This window comes from Pholcus phalangioides, unplaced genomic scaffold (genome assembly GCF_987345545.1).
Source record: "Pholcus phalangioides strain wild (caught in Gottingen) unplaced genomic scaffold, Ppha-v1.0 ptg000002l_1, whole genome shotgun sequence".
NCBI lineage: Eukaryota > Metazoa > Arthropoda > Arachnida > Araneae > Pholcidae > Pholcus > Pholcus phalangioides.
The window spans coordinates 16,854,614-16,875,622 of record NW_028301595.1 but is presented as its reverse complement, the minus strand read 5'-3'; the positions used below and the strand labels follow the sequence as shown (position 1 = coordinate 16,875,622).

Sequence of the window (21,009 nt, the reverse complement as noted above, 5' to 3'; positions counted from 1 at the left end):
GTATTTCAGAAAGGAAATAAATTAGCATTCGCCCAACGTGGGGCTCGAACCCACGACCCTGAGATTAAGAGTCTCATGCTCTACCGACTGAGCTAGCCGGGCTTGCGAGGAACGTCCGTTGTTGAAAAAAGAAGACAGTTAGAATATAGTGTATTTCAGAAACGAAATAAAATAGCATTCGCCCAACGTGGGGCTCGAACCCACGACCCTGAGATTAAGAGTCTCATGCTCTACCGACTGAGCTAGCCGGGCTTGCGATGAACGTCCGTTGGGGAAAAAAGAAGACAATTAGAATATAGCGTATTTCAGAAAGGAAATAAAATAGCATTCGCCCAACGTGGGGCTCGAACCCACGACCCTGAGATTAAGAGTCTCATGCTCTACCGACTGAGCTAGCCGGGCTTGCGATGAACGACCGTTGGGGAAAAAAGAAGACAGTTAGAATATAGTGTATTTCAGAAAGGAAATAAAATTGCATTCGCCCAACGTGGGGCTCGAACCCACGACCCTGCGATTAAGAGTCTCATGCTCTACCGACTGAGCTAGCCGTGCAGGTTAAGGAAATCTCTGTTGGGGACAAAAAGAGGACAATTAGAATATAGAGTATTTCAGAAAGGAAATAAAATAGCATTCGCCCAACGTGGGGCTCGAACCCACGACCCTGAGATTAAGAGTCTCATGCTCTACCGACTGAGCTAGCCGTGCAGGTTAAGGAAATCTCTGTTGGGGACAAAAAGAGGACAATTAGAATATAGAGTATTTCAGAAAGGAAATAAAATAGCATTCGCCCAACGTGGGGCTCGAACCCACGACCCTGAGATTAAGAGTCTCATGCTCTACCGACTGAGCTAGCCGGGCTGGCGATAGCAACATCAGTTGGGGAAAAAAGAAGACAATTAGAATATAGTGTATTTCAGAAAGGAAATAAATTAGCATTCGCCCAACGTGGGGCTCGAACCCACGACCCTGAGATTAAGAGTCTCATGCTCTACCGACTGAGCTAGCCGGGCTTGCGAGGAACGTCCGTTGTTGAAAAAAGAAGACAGTTAGAATATAGTGTATTTCAGAAACGAAATAAAATAGCATTCGCCCAACGTGGGGCTCGAACCCACGACCCTGAGATTAAGAGTCTCATGCTCTACCGACTGAGCTAGCCGGGCTTGCGATGAACGTCCGTTGGGGAAAAAAGAAGACAATTAGAATATAGCGTATTTCAGAAAGGAAATAAAATAACATTCGCCCAACGTGGGGCTCGAACCCACGACCCTGAGATTAAGAGTCTCATGCTCTACCGACTGAGCTAGCCGTGCAGGTTAAGGAAATCTCTGTTGGGGACAAAAAGAGGACAATTAGAATATAGAGTATTTCAGAAAGGAAATAAAATAGCATTCGCCCAACGTGGGGCTCGAACCCACGACCCTGAGATTAAGAGTCTCATGCTCTACCGACTGAGCTAGCCGGGCTGGCGATAGCAACATCAGTTGGGGAAAAAAGAAGACAATTAGAATATAGTGTATTTCAGAAAGGAAATAAATTAGCATTCGCCCAACGTGGGGCTCGAACCCACGACCCTGAGATTAAGAGTCTCATGCTCTACCGACTGAGCTAGCCGGGCTTGCGAGGAACGTCCGTTGTTGAAAAAAGAAGACAGTTAGAATATAGTGTATTTCAGAAACGAAATAAAATAGCATTCGCCCAACGTGGGGCTCGAACCCACGACCCTGAGATTAAGAGTCTCATGCTCTACCGACTGAGCTAGCCGGGCTTGCGATGAACGTCCGTTGGGGAAAAAAGAAGACAATTAGAATATAGCGTATTTCAGAAAGGAAATAAAATAGCATTCGCCCAACGTGGGGCTCGAACCCACGACCCTGAGATTAAGAGTCTCATGCTCTACCGACTGAGCTAGCCGGGTTGGCGATAGCAACGTCCGTTGGGAAAAAAAGAAGACAAGTAGAATATAGTGTATTTCAGAAACGAAATAAAATAGCATTCGCCCAACGTGGGGCTCGAACCCACGACCCAGGGATTAAGAGTCTCATGCTCTACCGACTGAGCTAGCCGGGCTGGCGAAAGCAACGTGCGTTGGGGAAAAAAGAAGACAATTAGAATATAGTGTATTTCAGAAAGGAAATAAAATAGCATTCGCCCAACGTGGGGCTCGAACCCACAACCTGAGATTAAGAGTCTCATGCTCTACCGACTGAGCTAGCCGGGCTTGCAATGAACGCCCGTTGGGGAAAAAAGAAGACAGTTAGAATATAGTGTATTTCAGAAACGAAATAAAATAGCATTCGCCCAACGTGGGGCTCGAACCCACGACCCTGAGATTAAGAGTCTCATGCTCTACCGACTGAGCTAGCCGGGCTTGCGATGAACGTCCGTTGCGGAAAAAAGAAGACAATTAGAATATAGTGTATTTCAGAAAGGAAATAAAATAGCATTCGCCCAACGTGGGGCTCGAACCCACAACCTGAGATTAAGAGTCTCATGCTCTACCGACTGAGCTAGCCGGGCTGGCGGTAGCAACGTCCGTTGGGGAAAACGAAGACAAGTAGAATATAGTGTCAAGGAAACAGTTATTTTCCGGATATTATGCTGAGGTGAGCTCGGAAAGAAAAGTCATCACGTCTCCGCCGGGACTCGAACCCAGGCCCTCTTGCATACCGGGCAAGCATGAATATAGTGGGGAAAAAAGAAGACAATTAGAATATAGCGTATTTCAGAAAGGAAATAAAATGGCATTCGCCCAACGTGGGGCTCGAACCCACGACCCTGAGATTAAGAGTCTCATGCTCTACCGACTGAGCTAGCCGGGCTGGCGATGAACGTCCGTTGGGGAAAAAAGAAGACAGTTAGAATATAGTGTATTTCAGAAAGGAAATAAAATAGCATTCGCCCAACGTGGGGCTCGAACCCACGACCCTGAGATTAAGAGTCTCATGCTCTACCGACTGAGCTAGCCGGGCTTGCGATGAACGACCGTTGGGGAAAAAAGAAGACAGTTAGAATATAGTGTATTTCAGAAAGGAAATAAAATTGCATTCGCCCAACGTGGGGCTCGAACCCACGACCCTGAGATTAAGAGTCTCATGGTCTACCGACTGAGCTAGCCGTGCAGGTTAAGGAAATCTCTGTTGGGGACAAAAAGAGGACAATTAGAATATAGAGTATTTCAGAAACGAAATAAAATAGCATTCGCCCAACGTGGGGCTTGAACCCACGACCCTGAGATTAAGAGTCTCATGCTCTACCGACTGAGCTAGCCGGGCTTGCGATGAACGTCCGTTGGGGAAAAAAGAAGACAATTAGAATATAGCGTATTTCAGAAAAGAAATAAAATAGCATTCGCCCAACGTGGGGCTCGAACCCACGACCCTGAGATTAAGAGTCTCATGCTCTACCGACTGAGCTAGCCGGGCTGGCGAAAGCAACGTCCGTTGGGAAAAAAAGAAGACAAGTAGAATATAGTGTATTTCAGAAACGAAATAAAATAGCATTCGCCCAACTTGGGGCTTGAACCCACGATCCTGAGTCTCATGCTCTACCGACTAAGGAAGCCGGGTTGGCTAAGGCATCATCCGTTGGGGAAAAGAGAAGTCAATTAGAATATAGTGCATTTCAGAATTAAACTACCATTTGCCCTATGTGGGGTTCGAACCCACGACCATCAGTTTAAAAGTGTCATGTTCTACCGACTGAGCTAGCCGGGCCGGCTGATACAATCGCTGTTGGGGACAAAAAGAAGACAATTAGAATATAGTGTATTTCAGAAAAGAATTAAAGCAGCATTCGCCCAACGTGGGAGCTCGAACCCACGACCCTGAGATCGAGAGTCTCATTCTCTACCGACTGAGATAGCCGGGCTGGCCAAGCCGGCACCAGATGGGGAAAAAGAAGAAAATTAGAATATAGTGTATTTCAGAAAGGAATTAAAATAGCATTCGCCCAAAGTGGGGCTCGAACCCACGACCCTGAGAGTAAGGGTCTCATGCTCTACCGACTGAGCTAGCCGGGCTGGCTAAGGCAATCTCTGTTGGGGACAATTAGAATATAGTGTATTTCAGAAAGGAATTAAAATAGCATTCACCCAACGTGGGGCTCGATCTGTAAATGGCCCACGGTATGGCCAATGGTTACGGAAGTGGGCTCAAACAGAGACCCTCAGGTCACTTAAGGGACCAGAGGATGTGTGTGTGTGTGTGTTAGCAGCTCATTCTTACATTGTTAGTTTGAAATCAGATGACTCGGAGGGTCACATTTGGCCCTCCCGTCATGGATGAAGAGCATATATGGTCTAGTTCATTTTTCTCTTCAATCTTTTTCCAGTCGCGTATTTAACATACGAATGCATGAAATGACGACGATTTTCAATCCTTGTTTGCAATTCCTTCAAGGTGTTTAATTGGAACGTTGATCTCAATGCTCGCGAGCACGAAATCGAACACGAGCATCGAGCACTCTAGATGCTTTAGGGGAGCAGCACCGTGGTGCTCGCGAGCAACGGGTTGATGATGCCTAGTCTAGTTTATCGTAAGTGGGAATAAAGGACTATTTTGGGTTGCTGCTACACCGTCTTGGTTGAGATAAAAGCAGTTTTTCTCGCCAAGTCGTTTCTATTGTTTTCTCAGCACTACAAGCGTGGACGGAGATGCAGGGGGGCGTGGGGAGCATTGCCCCCCCCCTCTTCGTCAAAAGTGCAGTCGACTGATCTAATGTATATATATGAAATGACATCATCATCATCGTGCCCCTAGTAATAATGACAGTGCCCCCCCAGACTTCCAAGTCTATTACCGCCTATAACTGCAAACATAAATTTAGGATGCCAAAATAGCGCTGTGGATCGATTAATAAAGCCGCAACTAGTAGTAGTGAAATATGCGTTTCTGGGCCGTAGAAGCGTCTATGGGAGACGTCGCATTTCTCTAGTACAGCGGTTCTCAACCTGTGCTCCGTGGAGTCCTTGGTGCTGCGTGCGAACTTCCAGGGTCTCGGCGGCCACTCGAGGAAAATAAATAAAAAAACACAGTAAATTTGAAAAAAATAATTATAAGTGTTTTTGAATAATAAAAATAAATCAGTAACTTTGATGAATAAATAAAGAATAGGCCCCCAGGGGGCACCGCCTTAGAAATGATATACTAAAAAGGGCTTTGCGAGACGTTTCTACGGCCAGTTTCACTACTACTGCAACTAGATTTTTGATCAGTCAGCTTGATCCTTGCAATGTTGAAGGAGAATTCCAATGGGGAAGTCAGGGCCGCAATTAGCGGGGAGCAGGCGGGCCTGGTGCCCCGGAGGCTGAACCAGAAGGGGGCGCCGAATTCACCCTGTAACTGCTTTCTCTACATGCAAGGGGTGCCAAAATTTCGGCTTGCCGCGGGTGACAAAGTATGTAGTTGCGGGCCCTGGGTGAAATTTTCGTTCTCTCTGGTCCGATGCCCTGGGTGCCAAACCTACCTGATCCGTCTAGTTGCTACCATTGATTAATCAATTATTATAATATTATAGTATCAATATGATTGTATATTCTAATATAATCATTATATAATTATCTTAATCAATTACGGAACGGATTATCATTTTACATATTACATAATTCGAATTTTTTTTTTTCAGAAATAAAACTTCCATTTCCAATAACGGCCACTTCCCAATAGCGGCCAAATTTTCACGGTCCCATTAGTGACCGTTTTGTTGGGAAGTTTTACTGTAGTTCATTTCAAAAAATTGAAAGTTAAAGTTGACCGAATATAAATGCTGAAACATTGCGCGCCCAACGTAGGACTAGAGTTGACCATGAGAGATTAATAGTCTCATTAATCCTTGATTTCAGAGAGCTGTAAAAACCCACGTACACTTCGTTGAAAATACGGGACATTTGTCTGAATCAAAAATCATTTCACAAACAATTTCGGAAATTTTTGTGGATATGAGGGCAAATGACCACTGGTCATATCAAACAGTCACCGAAATTTTTGAAATTAGACTTTCAAGTCTACGACAACTAAAAATGCAGTAATTACAATGGTTGTCGTAATTAAACCGAACAAAAAAAAGTACATTTCATGTACGCACGCGCGAGAGTGGTAATTACTACCAACAGTGTGTAAAGTCCGTTCGGGCAGTCGAAGGTGGTCTTGCGCAAATTTGAGCAGAACGAAAAAAAAATATGTGGTTATGGAGTCGATTTCAATAGTGAAAGCGGGTCATAGTAATAAATTCTCGTTACCAAAGATTGGGAGCAAAGATACCATTGGTAAAAGCGAGCTAACCATGTCCGTGACTTTTTATGTTTTGAAGAAATGATACGCTCGAATAATCCTACCGTGAAAGCAGCTTCGGCCATTTGTTATTATTTCTTTTTACGGTCCATATCAAGTTGTTTGTCCACTGATTACGCTTGACCACCAGGATAGATAGATACTAGTGGATATCGAATATATATAAGGGGGTATATTCGTTTTATGTATTTATATTTTCCCAAATAAAATGATCGATTTTATATCAGTTTTATGGAGTTACGCCCTTTTGCGTGTTTGAGATTCAAATAGAAAAATAATTTTTAAAAAATTTAAAAAAGAAAATTGTATTAAAAAAATTCCAAACATTATTGGGGAAAAAAGGGGGGAAATAATATTGAAAAATTCAAAAAAATTATTGAAAAAAAAAATTGGGAATATTCAAAAAAAATATTGAAAGAAGGAAGAAAATTGAGAATGTTCAAAAAAAAAATTATTGAGAATATTCAGAAAAGTTATTTGTAAATAAATTTAAAAAAAAATGAGAAAAATTCAAAAACAATTTTAAAATTGAAAATTTCAAAAAATTATTGAAAAAGAGGAATCAAATAGTTAGTTTTCGGATATTATGCTGAGGTGAACTCGGGAAGAAAAGTCATCAGGTCTCCATCGGGACTCGAACCCAGGCCCTCTTGCATACCGGGCAAGCATGCTACACCAACTGGAGACATGACCCTGCCTTCCTTATTTCACGCACTGTGACGCGAGGCGCTGAAGTAGAGGCATTAGTATAGCCTCTCTTAACTTCAGGAAAATGGCTCCCGGGTGGGACGGTTTAGAGAAAAAAAGAGGAAATTAAAAAAATATTGAAAAGGAAAATTTAAAAAAACTGAAAAGAAATTATAAAATTCAAAAAAAATATTAAAAATACTGAAGAAATTGGGGAACAAATACTGAATTTTTTTTACTTCTGACAACTGCTTCAACAATATTAGGTCTGTCTTCTAACAATATTTTAAACAAAAAACGGTCATGTGCTAACCGCTTTAGCAATTATGAATAATCTAATGAGACATGAATACGTTGCATTGTATACCTATTGTTAATTGAGGAAGGGGCCAGAACCTTCACAAAAATTATTGGGGGGGGGGGGGGGGGGCTCAAACAAAACAGCACCAGCGCCCAGGTTCAGGTGCCAATGAAAAAAAGATGGACGAAACGAAACGTTTGAGTGAAATTATGTAGAAAAAAAGTGCTACTAATTTTTCGAAAATTCAGTAGTCCCATATAAAAATCTTATATATAAATGTGAAAGTATGTATGTATGTATGTATGTATGTATGTATGTATGCTCTTTATACAAATCTACAGTTTTAGACCGATCGTCGCCAGATTTTGCATATATACCAAACAGGTCCGGGATTGAACCGTAGGCTACTTTAAAACTTCGTCAGAGCTGGGCAAATGCCCGAAATGGGCGAAAAACTGTCGGGCAACAATGGTTTTGGGGCCTCAACAATCACTTTCGGAACGTTTACTTTGGTTACCGTGGTTTCCAACAATGCGTTTCAGACGTGTATATATGCCTTTACAATGGTTTTTCACACCTTTAATTCTGTTATTATAACAGTTTACTCATTTATAACGGTTTGTCACATTTCCAATCCTCCCAGTAATTGAAGAAAACCCGGGAAGCGCCGGGTATTTCTGCTAGCCTATATACACGGTGTCCTGTAAGTGATAATGCGGCCTTTATCTCATCAACCGCCCATTGTATAGGTATAGTTTAAATTTAAAAAATGCTTGAAAGGCGTTTGAATAATATTCTCTGCACAAGTTGGACGCATGACGTCGCTAACAACCATAGGCGTACGCAGAATTTTTTCGAGGAGGTTTCAGATTTTTTTTCCATCTGGGGGGGGGGGGGGGGTATATTTTTTCCTGCAAAACAACACTGTAATCTTGGTTCAAGGGGGGAGGGAGTTAGAACCCCAACCCCCACCCCTGCCGTACGCCAATGCTAGAACAACAACTACGACGACAAAACTGAGAATAAAAATGTTCAACGCCAGCTGATGATCTCAATGCTTGCCTCAAATCAAAACACTCTGGCACGAAGTTAAAAAATTATCATTATCCACCAACATGCGAGTTCAACTGCAAAATGACTCAGCACTGCTATCATTTTCACATCAATTGATCAAACTTGGCAATGGAAGAATTCCCGTAGAGACCCAAGCACTGGACTCATTACGTACCCAAATAGATTTTGCGAATTGTTAAACTCAGTTCCAGAACTTGCAGACAATGTCTTCCCAAACATTCAACAAAATCACCGAAACCATGAGTGGCTTTGTGAGAGTTATTCTGGCACCGAAAAATGACAGTGTGAACAAGATCAACGAAAAAATCCTAAAAATTATTCCGGGACATCTTACAAATCGGTTGACACTTTGACAGACACAACGCAGACAGTTCTGAATCCTGCAGAATTTCTGAATTCTTTGGATATTCCGGGTGTGCCACCACACAACTTGACCCCCAAAGTCAGAGCACCGGTAATGCTTTTAAGGAATTTGGAGACACCGAGACTCTACAATGGCAGCAGACTCTGCGTGAAGAAATTGCACAATTACATCATCGAAGCACCGATTCTAACTGGATGTGCCAAAGGAGAGACGTCTTCATTCCACGTAAATCCCAATTATGACTGAAGAAATGCCATTCACTTTCAAGCGATTACAGTTCCCGATTCGTTTAGCTTTTGCCATGACAATCAACAAAGCGCAAGGCCAGTTATTAGCAGTGGCAGGTATCAACCTACTTGAGCCCTGTTTTTCACACGGACAGCTTTACGTCGCGTGTTGGTAACCCCAAAAATTTGGCATCTACACATCAGATGGAAAAACAAAAAATATTGTGCATTCACAAGCGACTGCCTGAAGTTTTTAATTAAAATATCTTAAAATAAACGTAATTTTTTCTTACTTGATGCAGAATTTTTTTTGATTAAGAAATAATTAATAAGCTATACATATATGCATTTTTTTTACTGGGCGGCAACGTCGCCGGGTATCAGCTAGTCAGTAATAAAAATCCCATGGCCCCATGGGATTTTTACCCATGCACAACCGGAGGGCCCAAATGTGAAAAGGGATCATGGAGGGGGGTGGATCCAGACTTTATTTAGATTTTTCCCTATTTAAATTTACTGAGAAATAGGCTGACTATATTCCCTCGAGCAAGGCCGTAGTGAGGGGGGACCCCCAGAAATGCGAGAAAATGATCGAAAAAAGGGGAAAAGATGGTCAAATCTATTGTTTTATCACAAGGGTTCCCAACCTTTTTCAGTCCACGTACCCCCGGCTGGCTCGGTTCCTTTCCGCGTGCCCCCGAATCCTCCAGGCAGGAATCTCCCCCCTCCCCTCCCGATGTTTCACCCGTTCATGGGCGGAGATACGGGGGTTGGGGCCCAGAGTCAAAGGTGGAGTCGACTGATTTAATGTATATACGTATATATGAATTGGCATCATCATCATCTTGCCTCCCCCCTCAGCATCAATGACCGTGCCCCCCCCCCCCAGACTTTCAGGTCTACCTCCGCCTATGCACCCAGTGCAGATTCCGAAAACTTTCCTAAAAAAGGTATATATTGAATTAAATCAAATGGTCTATGTTTTCACTATATATATAGCTTTTATTTCTCATGTAAGTAAACAAATTAAGACAAAGATTGAAAAAAAAAAATTAATGTGATATTTGGGACTGTAATTGAATAACACAGTTTTGAAAAATCAGGCTCAAAAGAGGATTAATACAAACTCAAATCCGGAGCTGCGTTCAATTTGCTTCTATATTTATTTTTTATATAAGTATACGAAGAACAAGCTCCGTGCTAACAAACGGCAACAAAAACATTATGGCTTTTCTTTAGAAAGTTCACTGTATTCGACCGCGGCCAGCCCAAAAACTGACTATGTTAACCATTCCGCCATTGAAGGGAATCTTCAGAGCAGTGCCGTCTTGACGCATGGGCCCACCCGGGCACGGCCCGGGTTCCTCAAGGAAAGAGGGGCCTCAGAGAAATTATAACCGGTTGAAATTTTCGAAAATTTGTCAGGTAGGGCCTCAGAAAAATCAGTTGGCCCGGGGGGGGGGGGCCCATGATGTTCTTAAGACGGCCCTGCTTCAGAGTGGTATCTGAAGCGGTATTGCGCAACAAAAAAAACGTCGGTGCTTTCGTCGACTTGGATAGAAAAAAATCACAACCTTTGACGTGACTTATGACTGTGCTCTCAACATCGTCCGACATGTCCTGTATTCTTCGAGGTACCATATTATTTGACAGAGGTATTAAACTCATTATACGAGCACTTTCCTCTGCAAGCATCTACCTGTGACAGCATCTTTGATGCACGGCGAAATTAAACTTTTCACCAATGGTATGATTTTTTTCTCGTCTCGCAATACGATAGCTAATGTAGTAGGAGGCATCAGTAGCTTTCACACAGGGCCGCAACTAGATGCTTGGTCACTCGGGGCAAGCGCGCATTTTGACGCCCCCCTTGTAATGTTGGAGAGGTTTCAGAATAAAATTTGCGCCCCCCGCGGGACTAGCACCCGAGGCACGAGACCCGTCTGCTCCCCCCCCCTATATGCGGTCCTGATTTCATAGAATCACTTTTGGCAGATTCAAATATGTTTTCACGTTTACAGGTGCACGACATTTCATTTTGGCGTTTCAGTCAACTTCCGCACTGATCCATAGCGCAAATCATGTGAGTAGTAAGTGCTTGATAGAAAAGTTGACGTGTAAAAAATTATAGGAACAGTACGCACACGCCTCGATACAAACACCCACGACCAAAGTTAAACACAACACGAATTAATTAATTATTCGTTTTTATGCATAGCCCGGCAATGCGTCAACAATCAGATCTATAAAACGCCGAAGAAAATTGAGCCGACTAGGAAGGAGCGCGCGAATCTGGATCATAGGATGGGCACGGCGGGAGGAGAGAAGGCCGATCTCTTCAGGGACGCAACCCATCTTTTATAGAAGATTTTATTGATAGGAAGGTCAATTTATTGCTACTGACAATATTAGTAAAAACCGCTACCTATAGGTATAGGTAAAAAGTATACTTTTTAATTTTTTGTAATTCTTTTGTTGTTTCTTTAGATGGGTGGCCGCCATTACCATTTTCTTTTCGCGTACCCCCTAACAGCCTCTCATGTACCCCCGGTTGGGAACCACTGTTCTATCACTTTGGTCCCCCCCCCCCCCCGAAATGAAAGCGGTCCCCCTCGGAAAGAAATTTATGGCTACGGGCCTACCCTCGAGAGAACTACGAGAAATTGGGATTCCAAATACGGGGCATTGCCAGTTGTCTCCAAAAACGATGCCAAATTTGGCATCGTTTTTGGCAGCACAACATGCAACATGCGTAGATTTAAATCACTAAAAAATTGACAATGGCGAGAAATCGAGAACTTTTGCTAATTGTAGTGAATTAAAATAAATTCTTACGCAGAGCCGCAACTAATATAGATGCTTGGTCACCCGAAGCAAGCGCGCATTTTGACGCAACCCTTGTAATGTTGAAGGAGAGATTACAGAATGAAATTTGCGCCCGGGGCACGAGACCCGCCTGCTCCCCCCCCCCCCTTGTAGCGGCCCTGATTCTACGTAGCCCCCCACAAGGGGTAGGCTGACAAATCTCCAACCCTGGGGCCAGGGACGATTTTCACCATTTTTTGTTTTTTTACGCTATAAATTCATCATAAAGGGAAGTCTCGTCGGGGGCCCCGCAAAAGATCCCAACTTGGGGGCCCTGTTTCAGGATGTGGGGGGGCCATGATTCTACGTAACAGATCTTTAACAAAAAAAACATGAAAAATGTATGAGATGAATCTTCTCTTATTGATATAGTCGTCATAATATACTTTATGAGTTGGGAAGATAATTTTAATCTTTGTGATTGTGGTAAAGTACAAAAATTTAAGTTGGCTTCATTGAAAATACGTTAAAAAACGGGACATTTCTACGGAATATACGAAAAAAAATGGGATTTTCGGTCACTGTATTGCTTTAAGTAATTTTTCTGACAGATTAATGATTAATTTTCAACCGATAGTGACAAATAGAAAAGATTATAATTGCAAATAAATAAAAGATCAAACCCAAGAATATGATCATCAACGATAATTAATTAATTACTTTTTGTATCTCATAATATATCATTTATGAAGACACCTGTGAAATAATATCAGGAACATTTTTAAAATTTGTTTATCATGTCAAATGATATAATTCCGATCCTTTGAATTTATTTTTTCTTGTTATTTGTTTATAAATGTAATTAGCGATCAGAGTTGTTGCCCTCGTGGCCTAATGGATAAGGCATCGGTCTCCTAAACCGGGGATTGCGGGTTCGAGTCCCGCCGAGGGTACTATCTTCATTTTTGTTACCCAAATCCTCTTTTCATAGATTCATAAATCTTTTTGTGAAATAATTTACAACGGTGTATGAAATTATAATTATTTCAAAGTATTAAAAGCACAACTTTTTACATTTATCATTTATAAATTTGTTTGAATCAGCCTATAGTCATTGATAAATAATATACGGCGAAATGTTATTGTAACACGAGGACAGAATAATTTATCACAATAATTACCGGTAATTAAATTGCCGAAGATATTTGGAAAAATTCTACAATCCCACTCCTTTCAACTAAAAATAATTTTAGATTTTAAAACTTAAAAGAATCATGATAATAGTGTTGATATTTATTAGCTCCGATTGCTATTTCTTTTCTTGCAAATAGAACATAAACTGAAACTGGAAGTGTGTTTATAATGCTGCCATCTAGGTTTGAAATTAGGAAACATTCTAAGCTTTAGGTTTAGTGATAATTTTTATAAAGGAATTATCTATTTTCTTCTGGAACTCGTGTTGAGACGGCCGTGATAATTGGACGATATAGCACAGATAATAATTCTCTAATATTTGAAATAATAATGGGAATTAAAAGAGATAATTTATTTTGAATCTGAGTATTTTGTAATTATTTTTGTGTTTACAATATTGTATAATATTGCACTAGCTAAGCAGGTATTTGAAAGTTAAAGAAGAGAAAAGTCATTGTCTACTGTTTAGAATTGCTTGTGAATTCAAACAATGATATGAAGTACTGTTGCAAAAAAAATTAAAATATAAAAATAGGTGATTGGTTTTTTTAGAGAACTTTTCGGAATTCATTGTTAAGGTAGGCATTGTTTGAAGAAAATTATTGTTGAGGAGAAAAATAAAAAAGTATTATTAAACAGAAAAACTGGAAACTATTGTTACAGAGGAAAAGAACATATATTGTTGAAAAGAGTAAAAAAGAAAAAAATCAGATATAGAAAATAAAAGTTGACATTGAAAAGAAAAAGGGGAAAAAAATTAAACAAAGAGAAATATACGTATATATTGTTGAAAAGCAAAAAAAAAAAAGTTGAACAACTCAGTCGAATCCCGTTAGAACGAACTCCAACAGGTTGGAGAAATCACTTCGTTATAACGAAATTTGCGTTGTTCCTATGTTATCTGGGGAATTAGAAAAGTGTTCGTTAAAATGAAATCTTCACTATAACGGTATTCGTTAAAACGGGATGTAGTTAAATTCGAACAGTAAAGAAAGTATACTATTGAAAATAAAAGGGATGGAAAATTAAAACAGAAAAGAAAGTACATTGTTGGAAATGAAAAGATAAATGAAAACAAAGAAAAGAAAAGATATTATTGAAAAGAAAAGATATTATTGAAAAGAAAAGATATTATTGAAAAGAAAAGATATTATTGAAAAGAAAAGATATTATTGGAAAACAATAAAACAGAGAAAAAAGATATTGTTGTAAAGAAAAAAAAAATTCAACACATAAAAAGGTACATTTTTAAAAAGAAAAAGGGGGAAAAAAATAAACATAAAAGTTTCAAACAGTGGAAAAGGAAAACATTGTTGAAAATAAAAGGGAAAAAAAATTTAAACACAAACCAAAAAAGATATTGTTAAAAAGAAAAAAAACTAAACAGAGTAAACTAAGCGATTGTTGAAAGTAAAAAAGAAATCAAACAGAGAAAAAGAAAGATTATTGAAAAGAAAAAAAAGTAAATATTTTTAAACAATGAAAACATACCGTTAAATAAAATAAATTGTTGCAGAAAGAACTGAAATATTAAAGCTACCTTAAATCACTAAACTATATTTTTGTTCTGAGAGTACTATTTAGAATTCATTGTTACGTCTTGAGCATTTTTTAAGAAAAAGGATTAAGACGAAAAAGAATGAAAATTTATTAAAAATACGGTACTTAAATTCATTAAACTTCATTATAGTTTAGAATCCATTCTGTCGCGAGTATTGTTCAAGAAAGAGTCTTCTTATAAGAATTAAAACCCAGAAGCTAACTAAATTGAAGTTCACAAAACATAATCAACAGAACTATTCAAAATCAATTGTTTCTTTGAGAATGATCAGAGATACCTATTCCTTTTCCCTTTCCCAATCAATAAAGTCACTTAAAGAGAAAAAAAACAGAAAAAATTAATAAAAATAATTAGTTTAATAATGACATCATTTATTCGCCTAAATGATTAAAATTAATAAATTTAAATAATAAAATTATTTAATTAAAAATAATCGAATGTAAATGACTATAATGATATGAGTGGAATATTTTGAGTAAAGATAATGAAAATTTAGGAATAGAATTTGTACCAAAAAATGATTTTCGAAAAAGATCCATTCAATTGAAAAAAAAATTTCACACACCCTGGATTTTGTCAATAATTAATTAAAATATCAATTATTAATTAATTTAAATTAATTCTGCGCACCAGTATGGAAATGGCAAGTGTCGTATAATTGCTAAAATGCTGGAAAATATCGACACAAAAAAATTTATACATAATAAGATAAGAATGAATAAATGTATTCAATACTATTTAGATTCCCACACGTGTTAATAAGCCGCTGCTTGTATTTATAACCATTCCAAAAAATATTTAAGGATACTATTTTACCTAAAATAATGAAATAATTACATAACATAAAACTATTTAATATCCACAGTAATTACATAAGAGGAAAACTTTCCTTTTTGTGTGTTATAAGAGAGATATCTCTACCTATACTATGTTTCTATTCCCTTTATCTTTTCTCTCTTCTTTTTGGTACACAAGTGGGTCATGCACCTCCTTCTCATATTATTATTGAGAATAACCTTTTACTTGTATATATATATATGTGTGTGTGTGTATGCATGAATATAGGTGCATACCGACATACCATACCATCTTATACAGCGAAAACCGGTTGAGAAAATCCGCTTTGTGTGAATGAGAAGAGTTCAAGTGTAAAAGATACAACTCAACAGAGTTCATCCGAAAATTACCAACACAAGAATTCGAGTTCCTCTATTTATAATTCATGCTCATGCGCAAGAAAAATTTCAATTCATTTTAACGTACTGTACATTTATTAATTTGATTCTAGATTTACTTTTTTATATCAAAAGAGAAGCAAATGCTTTGTTTTGCTGTATAAGAGAAACGGGATTTATACAATATTGAATAGAAATTTTTAGGTTACATGTAAATTGCATTCTATTAATTTACTTGTAATTTTTTTTTTTTGGACTAAATAAATAATAATGAAATATTGATTTAATTTTTAATATACCAAAAACTTAAGTATATAAAATAATTATCATAAACTTTTATGTAAATGATTTTTCATTGATAGAAATTATCATTTTTATGCAATGCAATAAACATTGTTTATATTATTATATTATTATTATTATTATTTAGATTTTCATATTATTATTGTTATTTTTATTTTCATATGATTATTTTTATTTATATTTTTATATAAATGACTATAATTTATGTAAGAGCTTTAAGAGAAACGGGATTATAATATTAACATTAAATAGAACGTTTTTGATTGTACGTAGATTATATTCAATAAAATTTACTCGCGAATCATTTTTTCGGACAACGTGAGTATATGAGTATTTTTTAGTGGAACTTTAAATAAATAATTCAGTTTTCAATATATAATTGAATAACATAATCAATAATTGCATTTTTAGTAAACAATTAATTAAATAATAAAAACGTTAATGTAAATAAACTTTCATAAAAACAAACTAATATTAAACATGTAGTATATATTTATAAACTTTCATTAATTATGAACTGAATAATATAAAATATAATTATAATTATGTATTATTTGTATTTTTATATATTGTTACTAATTTAGTTTACTTCCTTATATCAAAAGAGAAGAAAATGAATTTTTTTTTGTATTATTTTGACTAAAAGCTTTAAGAGGAAACGGTATTTGTAATATTGAATAGAAACTTTCCGGTTGTATGTAAATTATATTCAATAAAATTTAGTCGTAAATAATTTTTTCAAACTAAATAGATGTATAAAGTCACATAATAATGAAAAATTGAATTAATAATCGATTTTTTTTATACACAATTAACTAAAATAAATTTAATAATACACATTTTGTTAAGTATTATTTACATTTTTATATATATTATTTACATTTTTATATATATTATTTACATTTTTATATATATTATTTACATTTTTATATATATTATTTACATTTTTATATATATTATTTACATTTTTATATATATTATTTACATTTTTATATAAACTTTAATGATTGAATTTTTAAATACGTTTTTTCATTAGATGCTTTTCTTTTTTTACGGAAATTTACCAATTCATTATTAGTATGAAACTATAGCAATATAACTTATCTCAAATAAAACTTACTCTAATTTTTTCTGGCCATACAAAAAAATTATTTATAGGATGAATCTCCACATTTATTATCATTTTATTGGTACTTTACGTAATTTGTCATAAAAACTTAACGGAAAAAATCTTTTAAATTATTAAATAAACAAAATAAATTGAAGGAAATGTTCTTTTACTCTCTTGACACCTTCTAATATTATAGAAAAGGAATATTCATCGTGATTATGACGTTATTATAAATTCACCCTTGAATTTTCCACCTTGAAAATCAAGATCGTGAGTGTACAAACGAGAAATTATAATTATCATTTTTCATTATTACGGTGATGCAAGTACAAAATTATACATTTTCGGGAAGAATTTGGAACTTGTTCCACGAGTTTTTTTTTTTTATTTTCCTTTTTATTACACGAGTTCTTCAAATAGCACATACAATAGCAGAAACCTGTGAGAGAGATGCTCAAATATATGCCGATGGCTATTATAATAATATGAAATTACTAACTAGAAGATACGCATTAGTGCCCATGACCCATATTCCATTTCCAGTTTGTTTTACATCTCGATTTCCTTGTTGATATTTCATTTAAATATGTGTGTGTGTGTCTAGAATTTCGTTTTTGTTTGTCGAAGCTCCGCTATCATTTATCTTAATTTATCCGCCATGAGAGAGATGTTTTATTTGGTTATTATGTGGATTGGTTTGTGATTTATTAGTTCGTTTTCTACTTCTCTATCGAGATATGTTTTGTGGAATGATGGATTGGAACCATTACCAGCAAAAGAGAAACACGGCAAAAAAAAAAAAAAAAAAAAAAAAATTAAAGGCTTTCATTCATGTTGAGATATTCAGATGGATTTTTTATTAGTTTTCTTTCAGCATGCGCATGTTATCGCGTATTTGGCATTTCTGTATAGCGGTATGCAGGGCCGCGCTTACCAGACGCGGGGCCCATGTACGAAATTAATGGTGGGGTCAGAGTAATAATAATTTATTAAATTTATTTAATAATTTATAACCAGCGTCTTAATAATGGCGGTGCTGTTGCACCGATTTTATATATTCTGTGCCGAGGAGAATCGAAAGTTCAGAAAAATGAAATAAATAACTCCCCAGCAATCATGAAAATTAGGAATGAATGAAAGAAATAATTTTAGAATTGATTTAAATTCGGAATTTGTGAAAGAAATTATTACCCTGAATGCGGTAACGCCCCCCCCCCCTCCACAAAAAAAAAGAAAGAAAAAAAACCGCGGGGCCCGGTGCGACTGCATCTGGGCTGTTCTTGCAGCATACAGTCGAACTTGGCTATAACGACACCGAGATTCCGCCATCTTTCGTCGTTAGAACCGGGGTTGATGTTTTCAAGACCCTTTCTGACAAAAAATGCAATCAGATGCTCTGTATAAAGTTGTTGTTTCATTGTAATTTGCGTGACCATATTTGATGAAGGAAAGTGAGGGAGAGTGGGATCATAAATACGAGACATCGCCAAAAATGCTGCCAATCGTAGACGAAATCACCAAATATTGCTCATAAACAACTCTTGGAGAGAAATATACAGTGGTGCAGCGCGCGAATCTGCAGTGATTTCGAATGTACACTGAGGAGCCAAAAAAAACTGGTACACCTGCCTAATATCGTGTAGGGCCCCCAAGAGCACGCAGAAGTGCCGCAACACGACGTGGCATGGACTCGACTAATGTCTGAAGTAGTGCTGGAGGTAATTGACACCATGAATCCTGCAGGGCTGTCCATAAATCCGTAGGAGTAAGAGGGATTGGAGATCTCTTCTGAACAGCACGTTGCAAGGCATCCCAGATATGTTCAATAATGTTCATGTCTGGGGATTTAGGTGGCCAGCGGAAGTGTCTAAAGTCAGAAGAGTGTTCCTGGAGCCACTTTGTAGCAATTCTGGACGTGTGGGGTGTCGCATTGTCCTGCTGAAATTGTCCAAGTCCGTCGGAATGCACAATGGACATGAATGGGTGCAGGTGATCAGACAGGATGCTTACGTGCCTGTCAGAGTCGTATCTAGACGTATCAGGGGTCCCATATCACGCCAACTGCACACGCCCCATACCATCACAGAGCCTCCACCAGCTTGAACAGTCCCCTGTTGACATGTAGGGTCCATGGATTCATGAGGTTGTCTCCATACCCGTATACGTCCATCAGCTCGAAGCAATTGGAACCGAGACTCGTCAGACCAGGCAACGTGTTTCCAGTCCTCAACAGTCCAATGTCGGTGTTGTCGGGCCCAGGCGAGGCGTAAAGCTTTGTGTCGTGCAGTCATCAAGGGTACACGGGTGGGCCTTCGGCTCCGAAAGCCCATATCGATGATGTTTCGTTGAATGGTTCGCACGCTGACACTTGTTGATGGCCCAGCATTGAAATTTGCGGAAAGGCGCAAATTTCGGATATAGGCGTCGCCGACCGCAGCGCCGTACTCTGATTGGTTCCATATCTCTTTATTTGCATACGCATGCCTGTACCAGTTTTTTTGGCTCTTCAGTTTATTTCACTGGGAGAAAAATTGAACATGACAAATAAGTGATATAAATATTAGGCCGAGGTGACACTATAAAAGTTTGATAAAAGATCTTTTGCCAGACTTAGAAAAACAACCAGTAAGCGTATTGATTTCATTTCGGTACGCTTATTGGTTTCATTCTTTGTAAAGTTTGTAAAAGTTTTATACAAGTTCTTTTATAAAAGTAGAAAATGCAACCAATAAGCGGGTTGGTTATATTCGAGCGAATGTAATCAATACGATTATTGGTTATTTTTTCCAAGTTTTGTAAAAGACCTTTTATCGAACTTTTATAGTGTAATCCCAGCCTTAGAATGTTCATTATAGCATAATTTATAAATAATGCAAATCACCTTCATCCCCGATTCTAGTAAACATCAAGAATTTAATCTCTCTCTCTCTCTCTCTGTATCTTACGGGAAAATACGATCATGTACAATCATGTACGGGTCATGTCATTGAGGAGCAAGTCGTAGTGTGTGTGTGTGTAAATCAAGCATGTAATAATATTTTTTCAACATCAATAGAAAAGAGCTCTGGTTATAGAAATTTCTTGGGAAAACGCCATAAAAAAACACGGAAGCGATGAAATATGTATCGTTATATCCGAGGTCGTATAGATTTTATCAACTTTATAAGCAAGGTTCCTTAACATTATTTTCCATGGGAATCAGCCTATTTGACTCTATATCCGATTTGTCTCTTTAAAACAATCCGAGGTCTCTTTAGTCCGTCTCGGTAATAACCGAGGTCGTTATTACCGAGTTTTGACTGTATTTCAATTTTGCATTCGAAATATAGGGCTTTAGCTGTTAAATCTCTCAGTGGTTTCCACGAGTCTATTTTATTTTTGCTATTAGTCATATCTGGCATTTCCTCTGACCCGGAATCCTGAAAGTAACATCTACCATCCGTTTCTCTGTAGCTTGTTTTGCTGACAATAGTAATAGCTTCAGAAAATGACCACACCTTGATTTTTTTTTTCTTTTTAACTACAGTACTTATGTGTTTAGGATTCCGCTTGTAAACCTACTGCTGTACAGAGCCGCCCTTGAAGGTGGGGGGGGGGGGGTGCGACAGATACGATCGCAACGAGCCCCGTGTTTTTTGGGGGGGTCCCAAGGTCGCAATAATTTGTTTCATAAATTCTGGAGATGTCTTCATTTTCATTTGGACAGAAATAATTCCGCTAAATTCTACATTTTTATCTCGAAAGAAGTTGTAATTCTGGAATTATATCTTTAATAAATTCTGAATTTCCACCCTATCTGGAGTTGTTTTTTATAAGTAAGTTCTGAACTTTCATCATTTTTGGAATAATGAATTTTCATCAATTTTCTTAAACTATTTCTTTGATTTATTCTGAAATTATTTCTTTCATTTTTTCTGAAT

At 37.7% G+C, this 21,009-nt stretch overlaps 1 protein-coding gene and 25 non-coding genes across 27 annotated transcripts in view; 2 read left to right on the top strand and 24 right to left on the bottom strand.

Annotated features, from left to right (window-relative positions):
• PDZ-GEF (PDZ domain-containing guanine nucleotide exchange factor) overlaps positions 1 to 21,009 on the top strand; it is a 175,326-nt gene that overhangs the window by 18,792 nt on the left and 135,525 nt on the right. The window lies entirely within an intron of this gene.
• On the bottom strand, positions 30 to 102 carry TRNAK-CUU (transfer RNA lysine (anticodon CUU)). Its single transcript has one exon. It is a non-coding gene; the product is annotated as a tRNA-Lys (tRNA).
• On the bottom strand, positions 180 to 252 carry TRNAK-CUU (transfer RNA lysine (anticodon CUU)). The gene has a single exon. It is a non-coding gene; the product is annotated as a tRNA-Lys (tRNA).
• TRNAK-CUU (transfer RNA lysine (anticodon CUU)) lies at positions 330 to 402 on the bottom strand. The gene has a single exon. It is a non-coding gene; the product is annotated as a tRNA-Lys (tRNA).
• Positions 480 to 552, bottom strand: TRNAK-CUU (transfer RNA lysine (anticodon CUU)). The gene has a single exon. It is a non-coding gene; the product is annotated as a tRNA-Lys (tRNA).
• TRNAK-CUU (transfer RNA lysine (anticodon CUU)) lies at positions 633 to 705 on the bottom strand. The gene has a single exon. It is a non-coding gene; the product is annotated as a tRNA-Lys (tRNA).
• Positions 786 to 858, bottom strand: TRNAK-CUU (transfer RNA lysine (anticodon CUU)). The gene has a single exon. It is a non-coding gene; the product is annotated as a tRNA-Lys (tRNA).
• Positions 938 to 1,010, bottom strand: TRNAK-CUU (transfer RNA lysine (anticodon CUU)). Its single transcript has one exon. It is a non-coding gene; the product is annotated as a tRNA-Lys (tRNA).
• Positions 1,088 to 1,160, bottom strand: TRNAK-CUU (transfer RNA lysine (anticodon CUU)). Its single transcript has one exon. It is a non-coding gene; the product is annotated as a tRNA-Lys (tRNA).
• On the bottom strand, positions 1,238 to 1,310 carry TRNAK-CUU (transfer RNA lysine (anticodon CUU)). The gene has a single exon. It is a non-coding gene; the product is annotated as a tRNA-Lys (tRNA).
• On the bottom strand, positions 1,391 to 1,463 carry TRNAK-CUU (transfer RNA lysine (anticodon CUU)). The gene has a single exon. It is a non-coding gene; the product is annotated as a tRNA-Lys (tRNA).
• Positions 1,543 to 1,615, bottom strand: TRNAK-CUU (transfer RNA lysine (anticodon CUU)). Its single transcript has one exon. It is a non-coding gene; the product is annotated as a tRNA-Lys (tRNA).
• Positions 1,693 to 1,765, bottom strand: TRNAK-CUU (transfer RNA lysine (anticodon CUU)). The gene has a single exon. It is a non-coding gene; the product is annotated as a tRNA-Lys (tRNA).
• On the bottom strand, positions 1,843 to 1,915 carry TRNAK-CUU (transfer RNA lysine (anticodon CUU)). The gene has a single exon. It is a non-coding gene; the product is annotated as a tRNA-Lys (tRNA).
• Positions 1,995 to 2,067, bottom strand: TRNAK-CUU (transfer RNA lysine (anticodon CUU)). The gene has a single exon. It is a non-coding gene; the product is annotated as a tRNA-Lys (tRNA).
• On the bottom strand, positions 2,147 to 2,218 carry TRNAK-CUU (transfer RNA lysine (anticodon CUU)). Its single transcript has one exon. It is a non-coding gene; the product is annotated as a tRNA-Lys (tRNA).
• Positions 2,296 to 2,368, bottom strand: TRNAK-CUU (transfer RNA lysine (anticodon CUU)). Its single transcript has one exon. It is a non-coding gene; the product is annotated as a tRNA-Lys (tRNA).
• Positions 2,446 to 2,517, bottom strand: TRNAK-CUU (transfer RNA lysine (anticodon CUU)). The gene has a single exon. It is a non-coding gene; the product is annotated as a tRNA-Lys (tRNA).
• Positions 2,747 to 2,819, bottom strand: TRNAK-CUU (transfer RNA lysine (anticodon CUU)). Its single transcript has one exon. It is a non-coding gene; the product is annotated as a tRNA-Lys (tRNA).
• On the bottom strand, positions 2,897 to 2,969 carry TRNAK-CUU (transfer RNA lysine (anticodon CUU)). Its single transcript has one exon. It is a non-coding gene; the product is annotated as a tRNA-Lys (tRNA).
• On the bottom strand, positions 3,047 to 3,119 carry TRNAK-CUU (transfer RNA lysine (anticodon CUU)). Its single transcript has one exon. It is a non-coding gene; the product is annotated as a tRNA-Lys (tRNA).
• Positions 3,200 to 3,272, bottom strand: TRNAK-CUU (transfer RNA lysine (anticodon CUU)). Its single transcript has one exon. It is a non-coding gene; the product is annotated as a tRNA-Lys (tRNA).
• TRNAK-CUU (transfer RNA lysine (anticodon CUU)) lies at positions 3,350 to 3,422 on the bottom strand. Its single transcript has one exon. It is a non-coding gene; the product is annotated as a tRNA-Lys (tRNA).
• TRNAE-CUC (transfer RNA glutamic acid (anticodon CUC)) lies at positions 3,794 to 3,867 on the bottom strand. The gene has a single exon. It is a non-coding gene; the product is annotated as a tRNA-Glu (tRNA).
• Positions 3,946 to 4,018, bottom strand: TRNAK-CUU (transfer RNA lysine (anticodon CUU)). Its single transcript has one exon. It is a non-coding gene; the product is annotated as a tRNA-Lys (tRNA).
• Positions 12,626 to 12,698, top strand: TRNAR-CCU (transfer RNA arginine (anticodon CCU)). Its single transcript has one exon. It is a non-coding gene; the product is annotated as a tRNA-Arg (tRNA).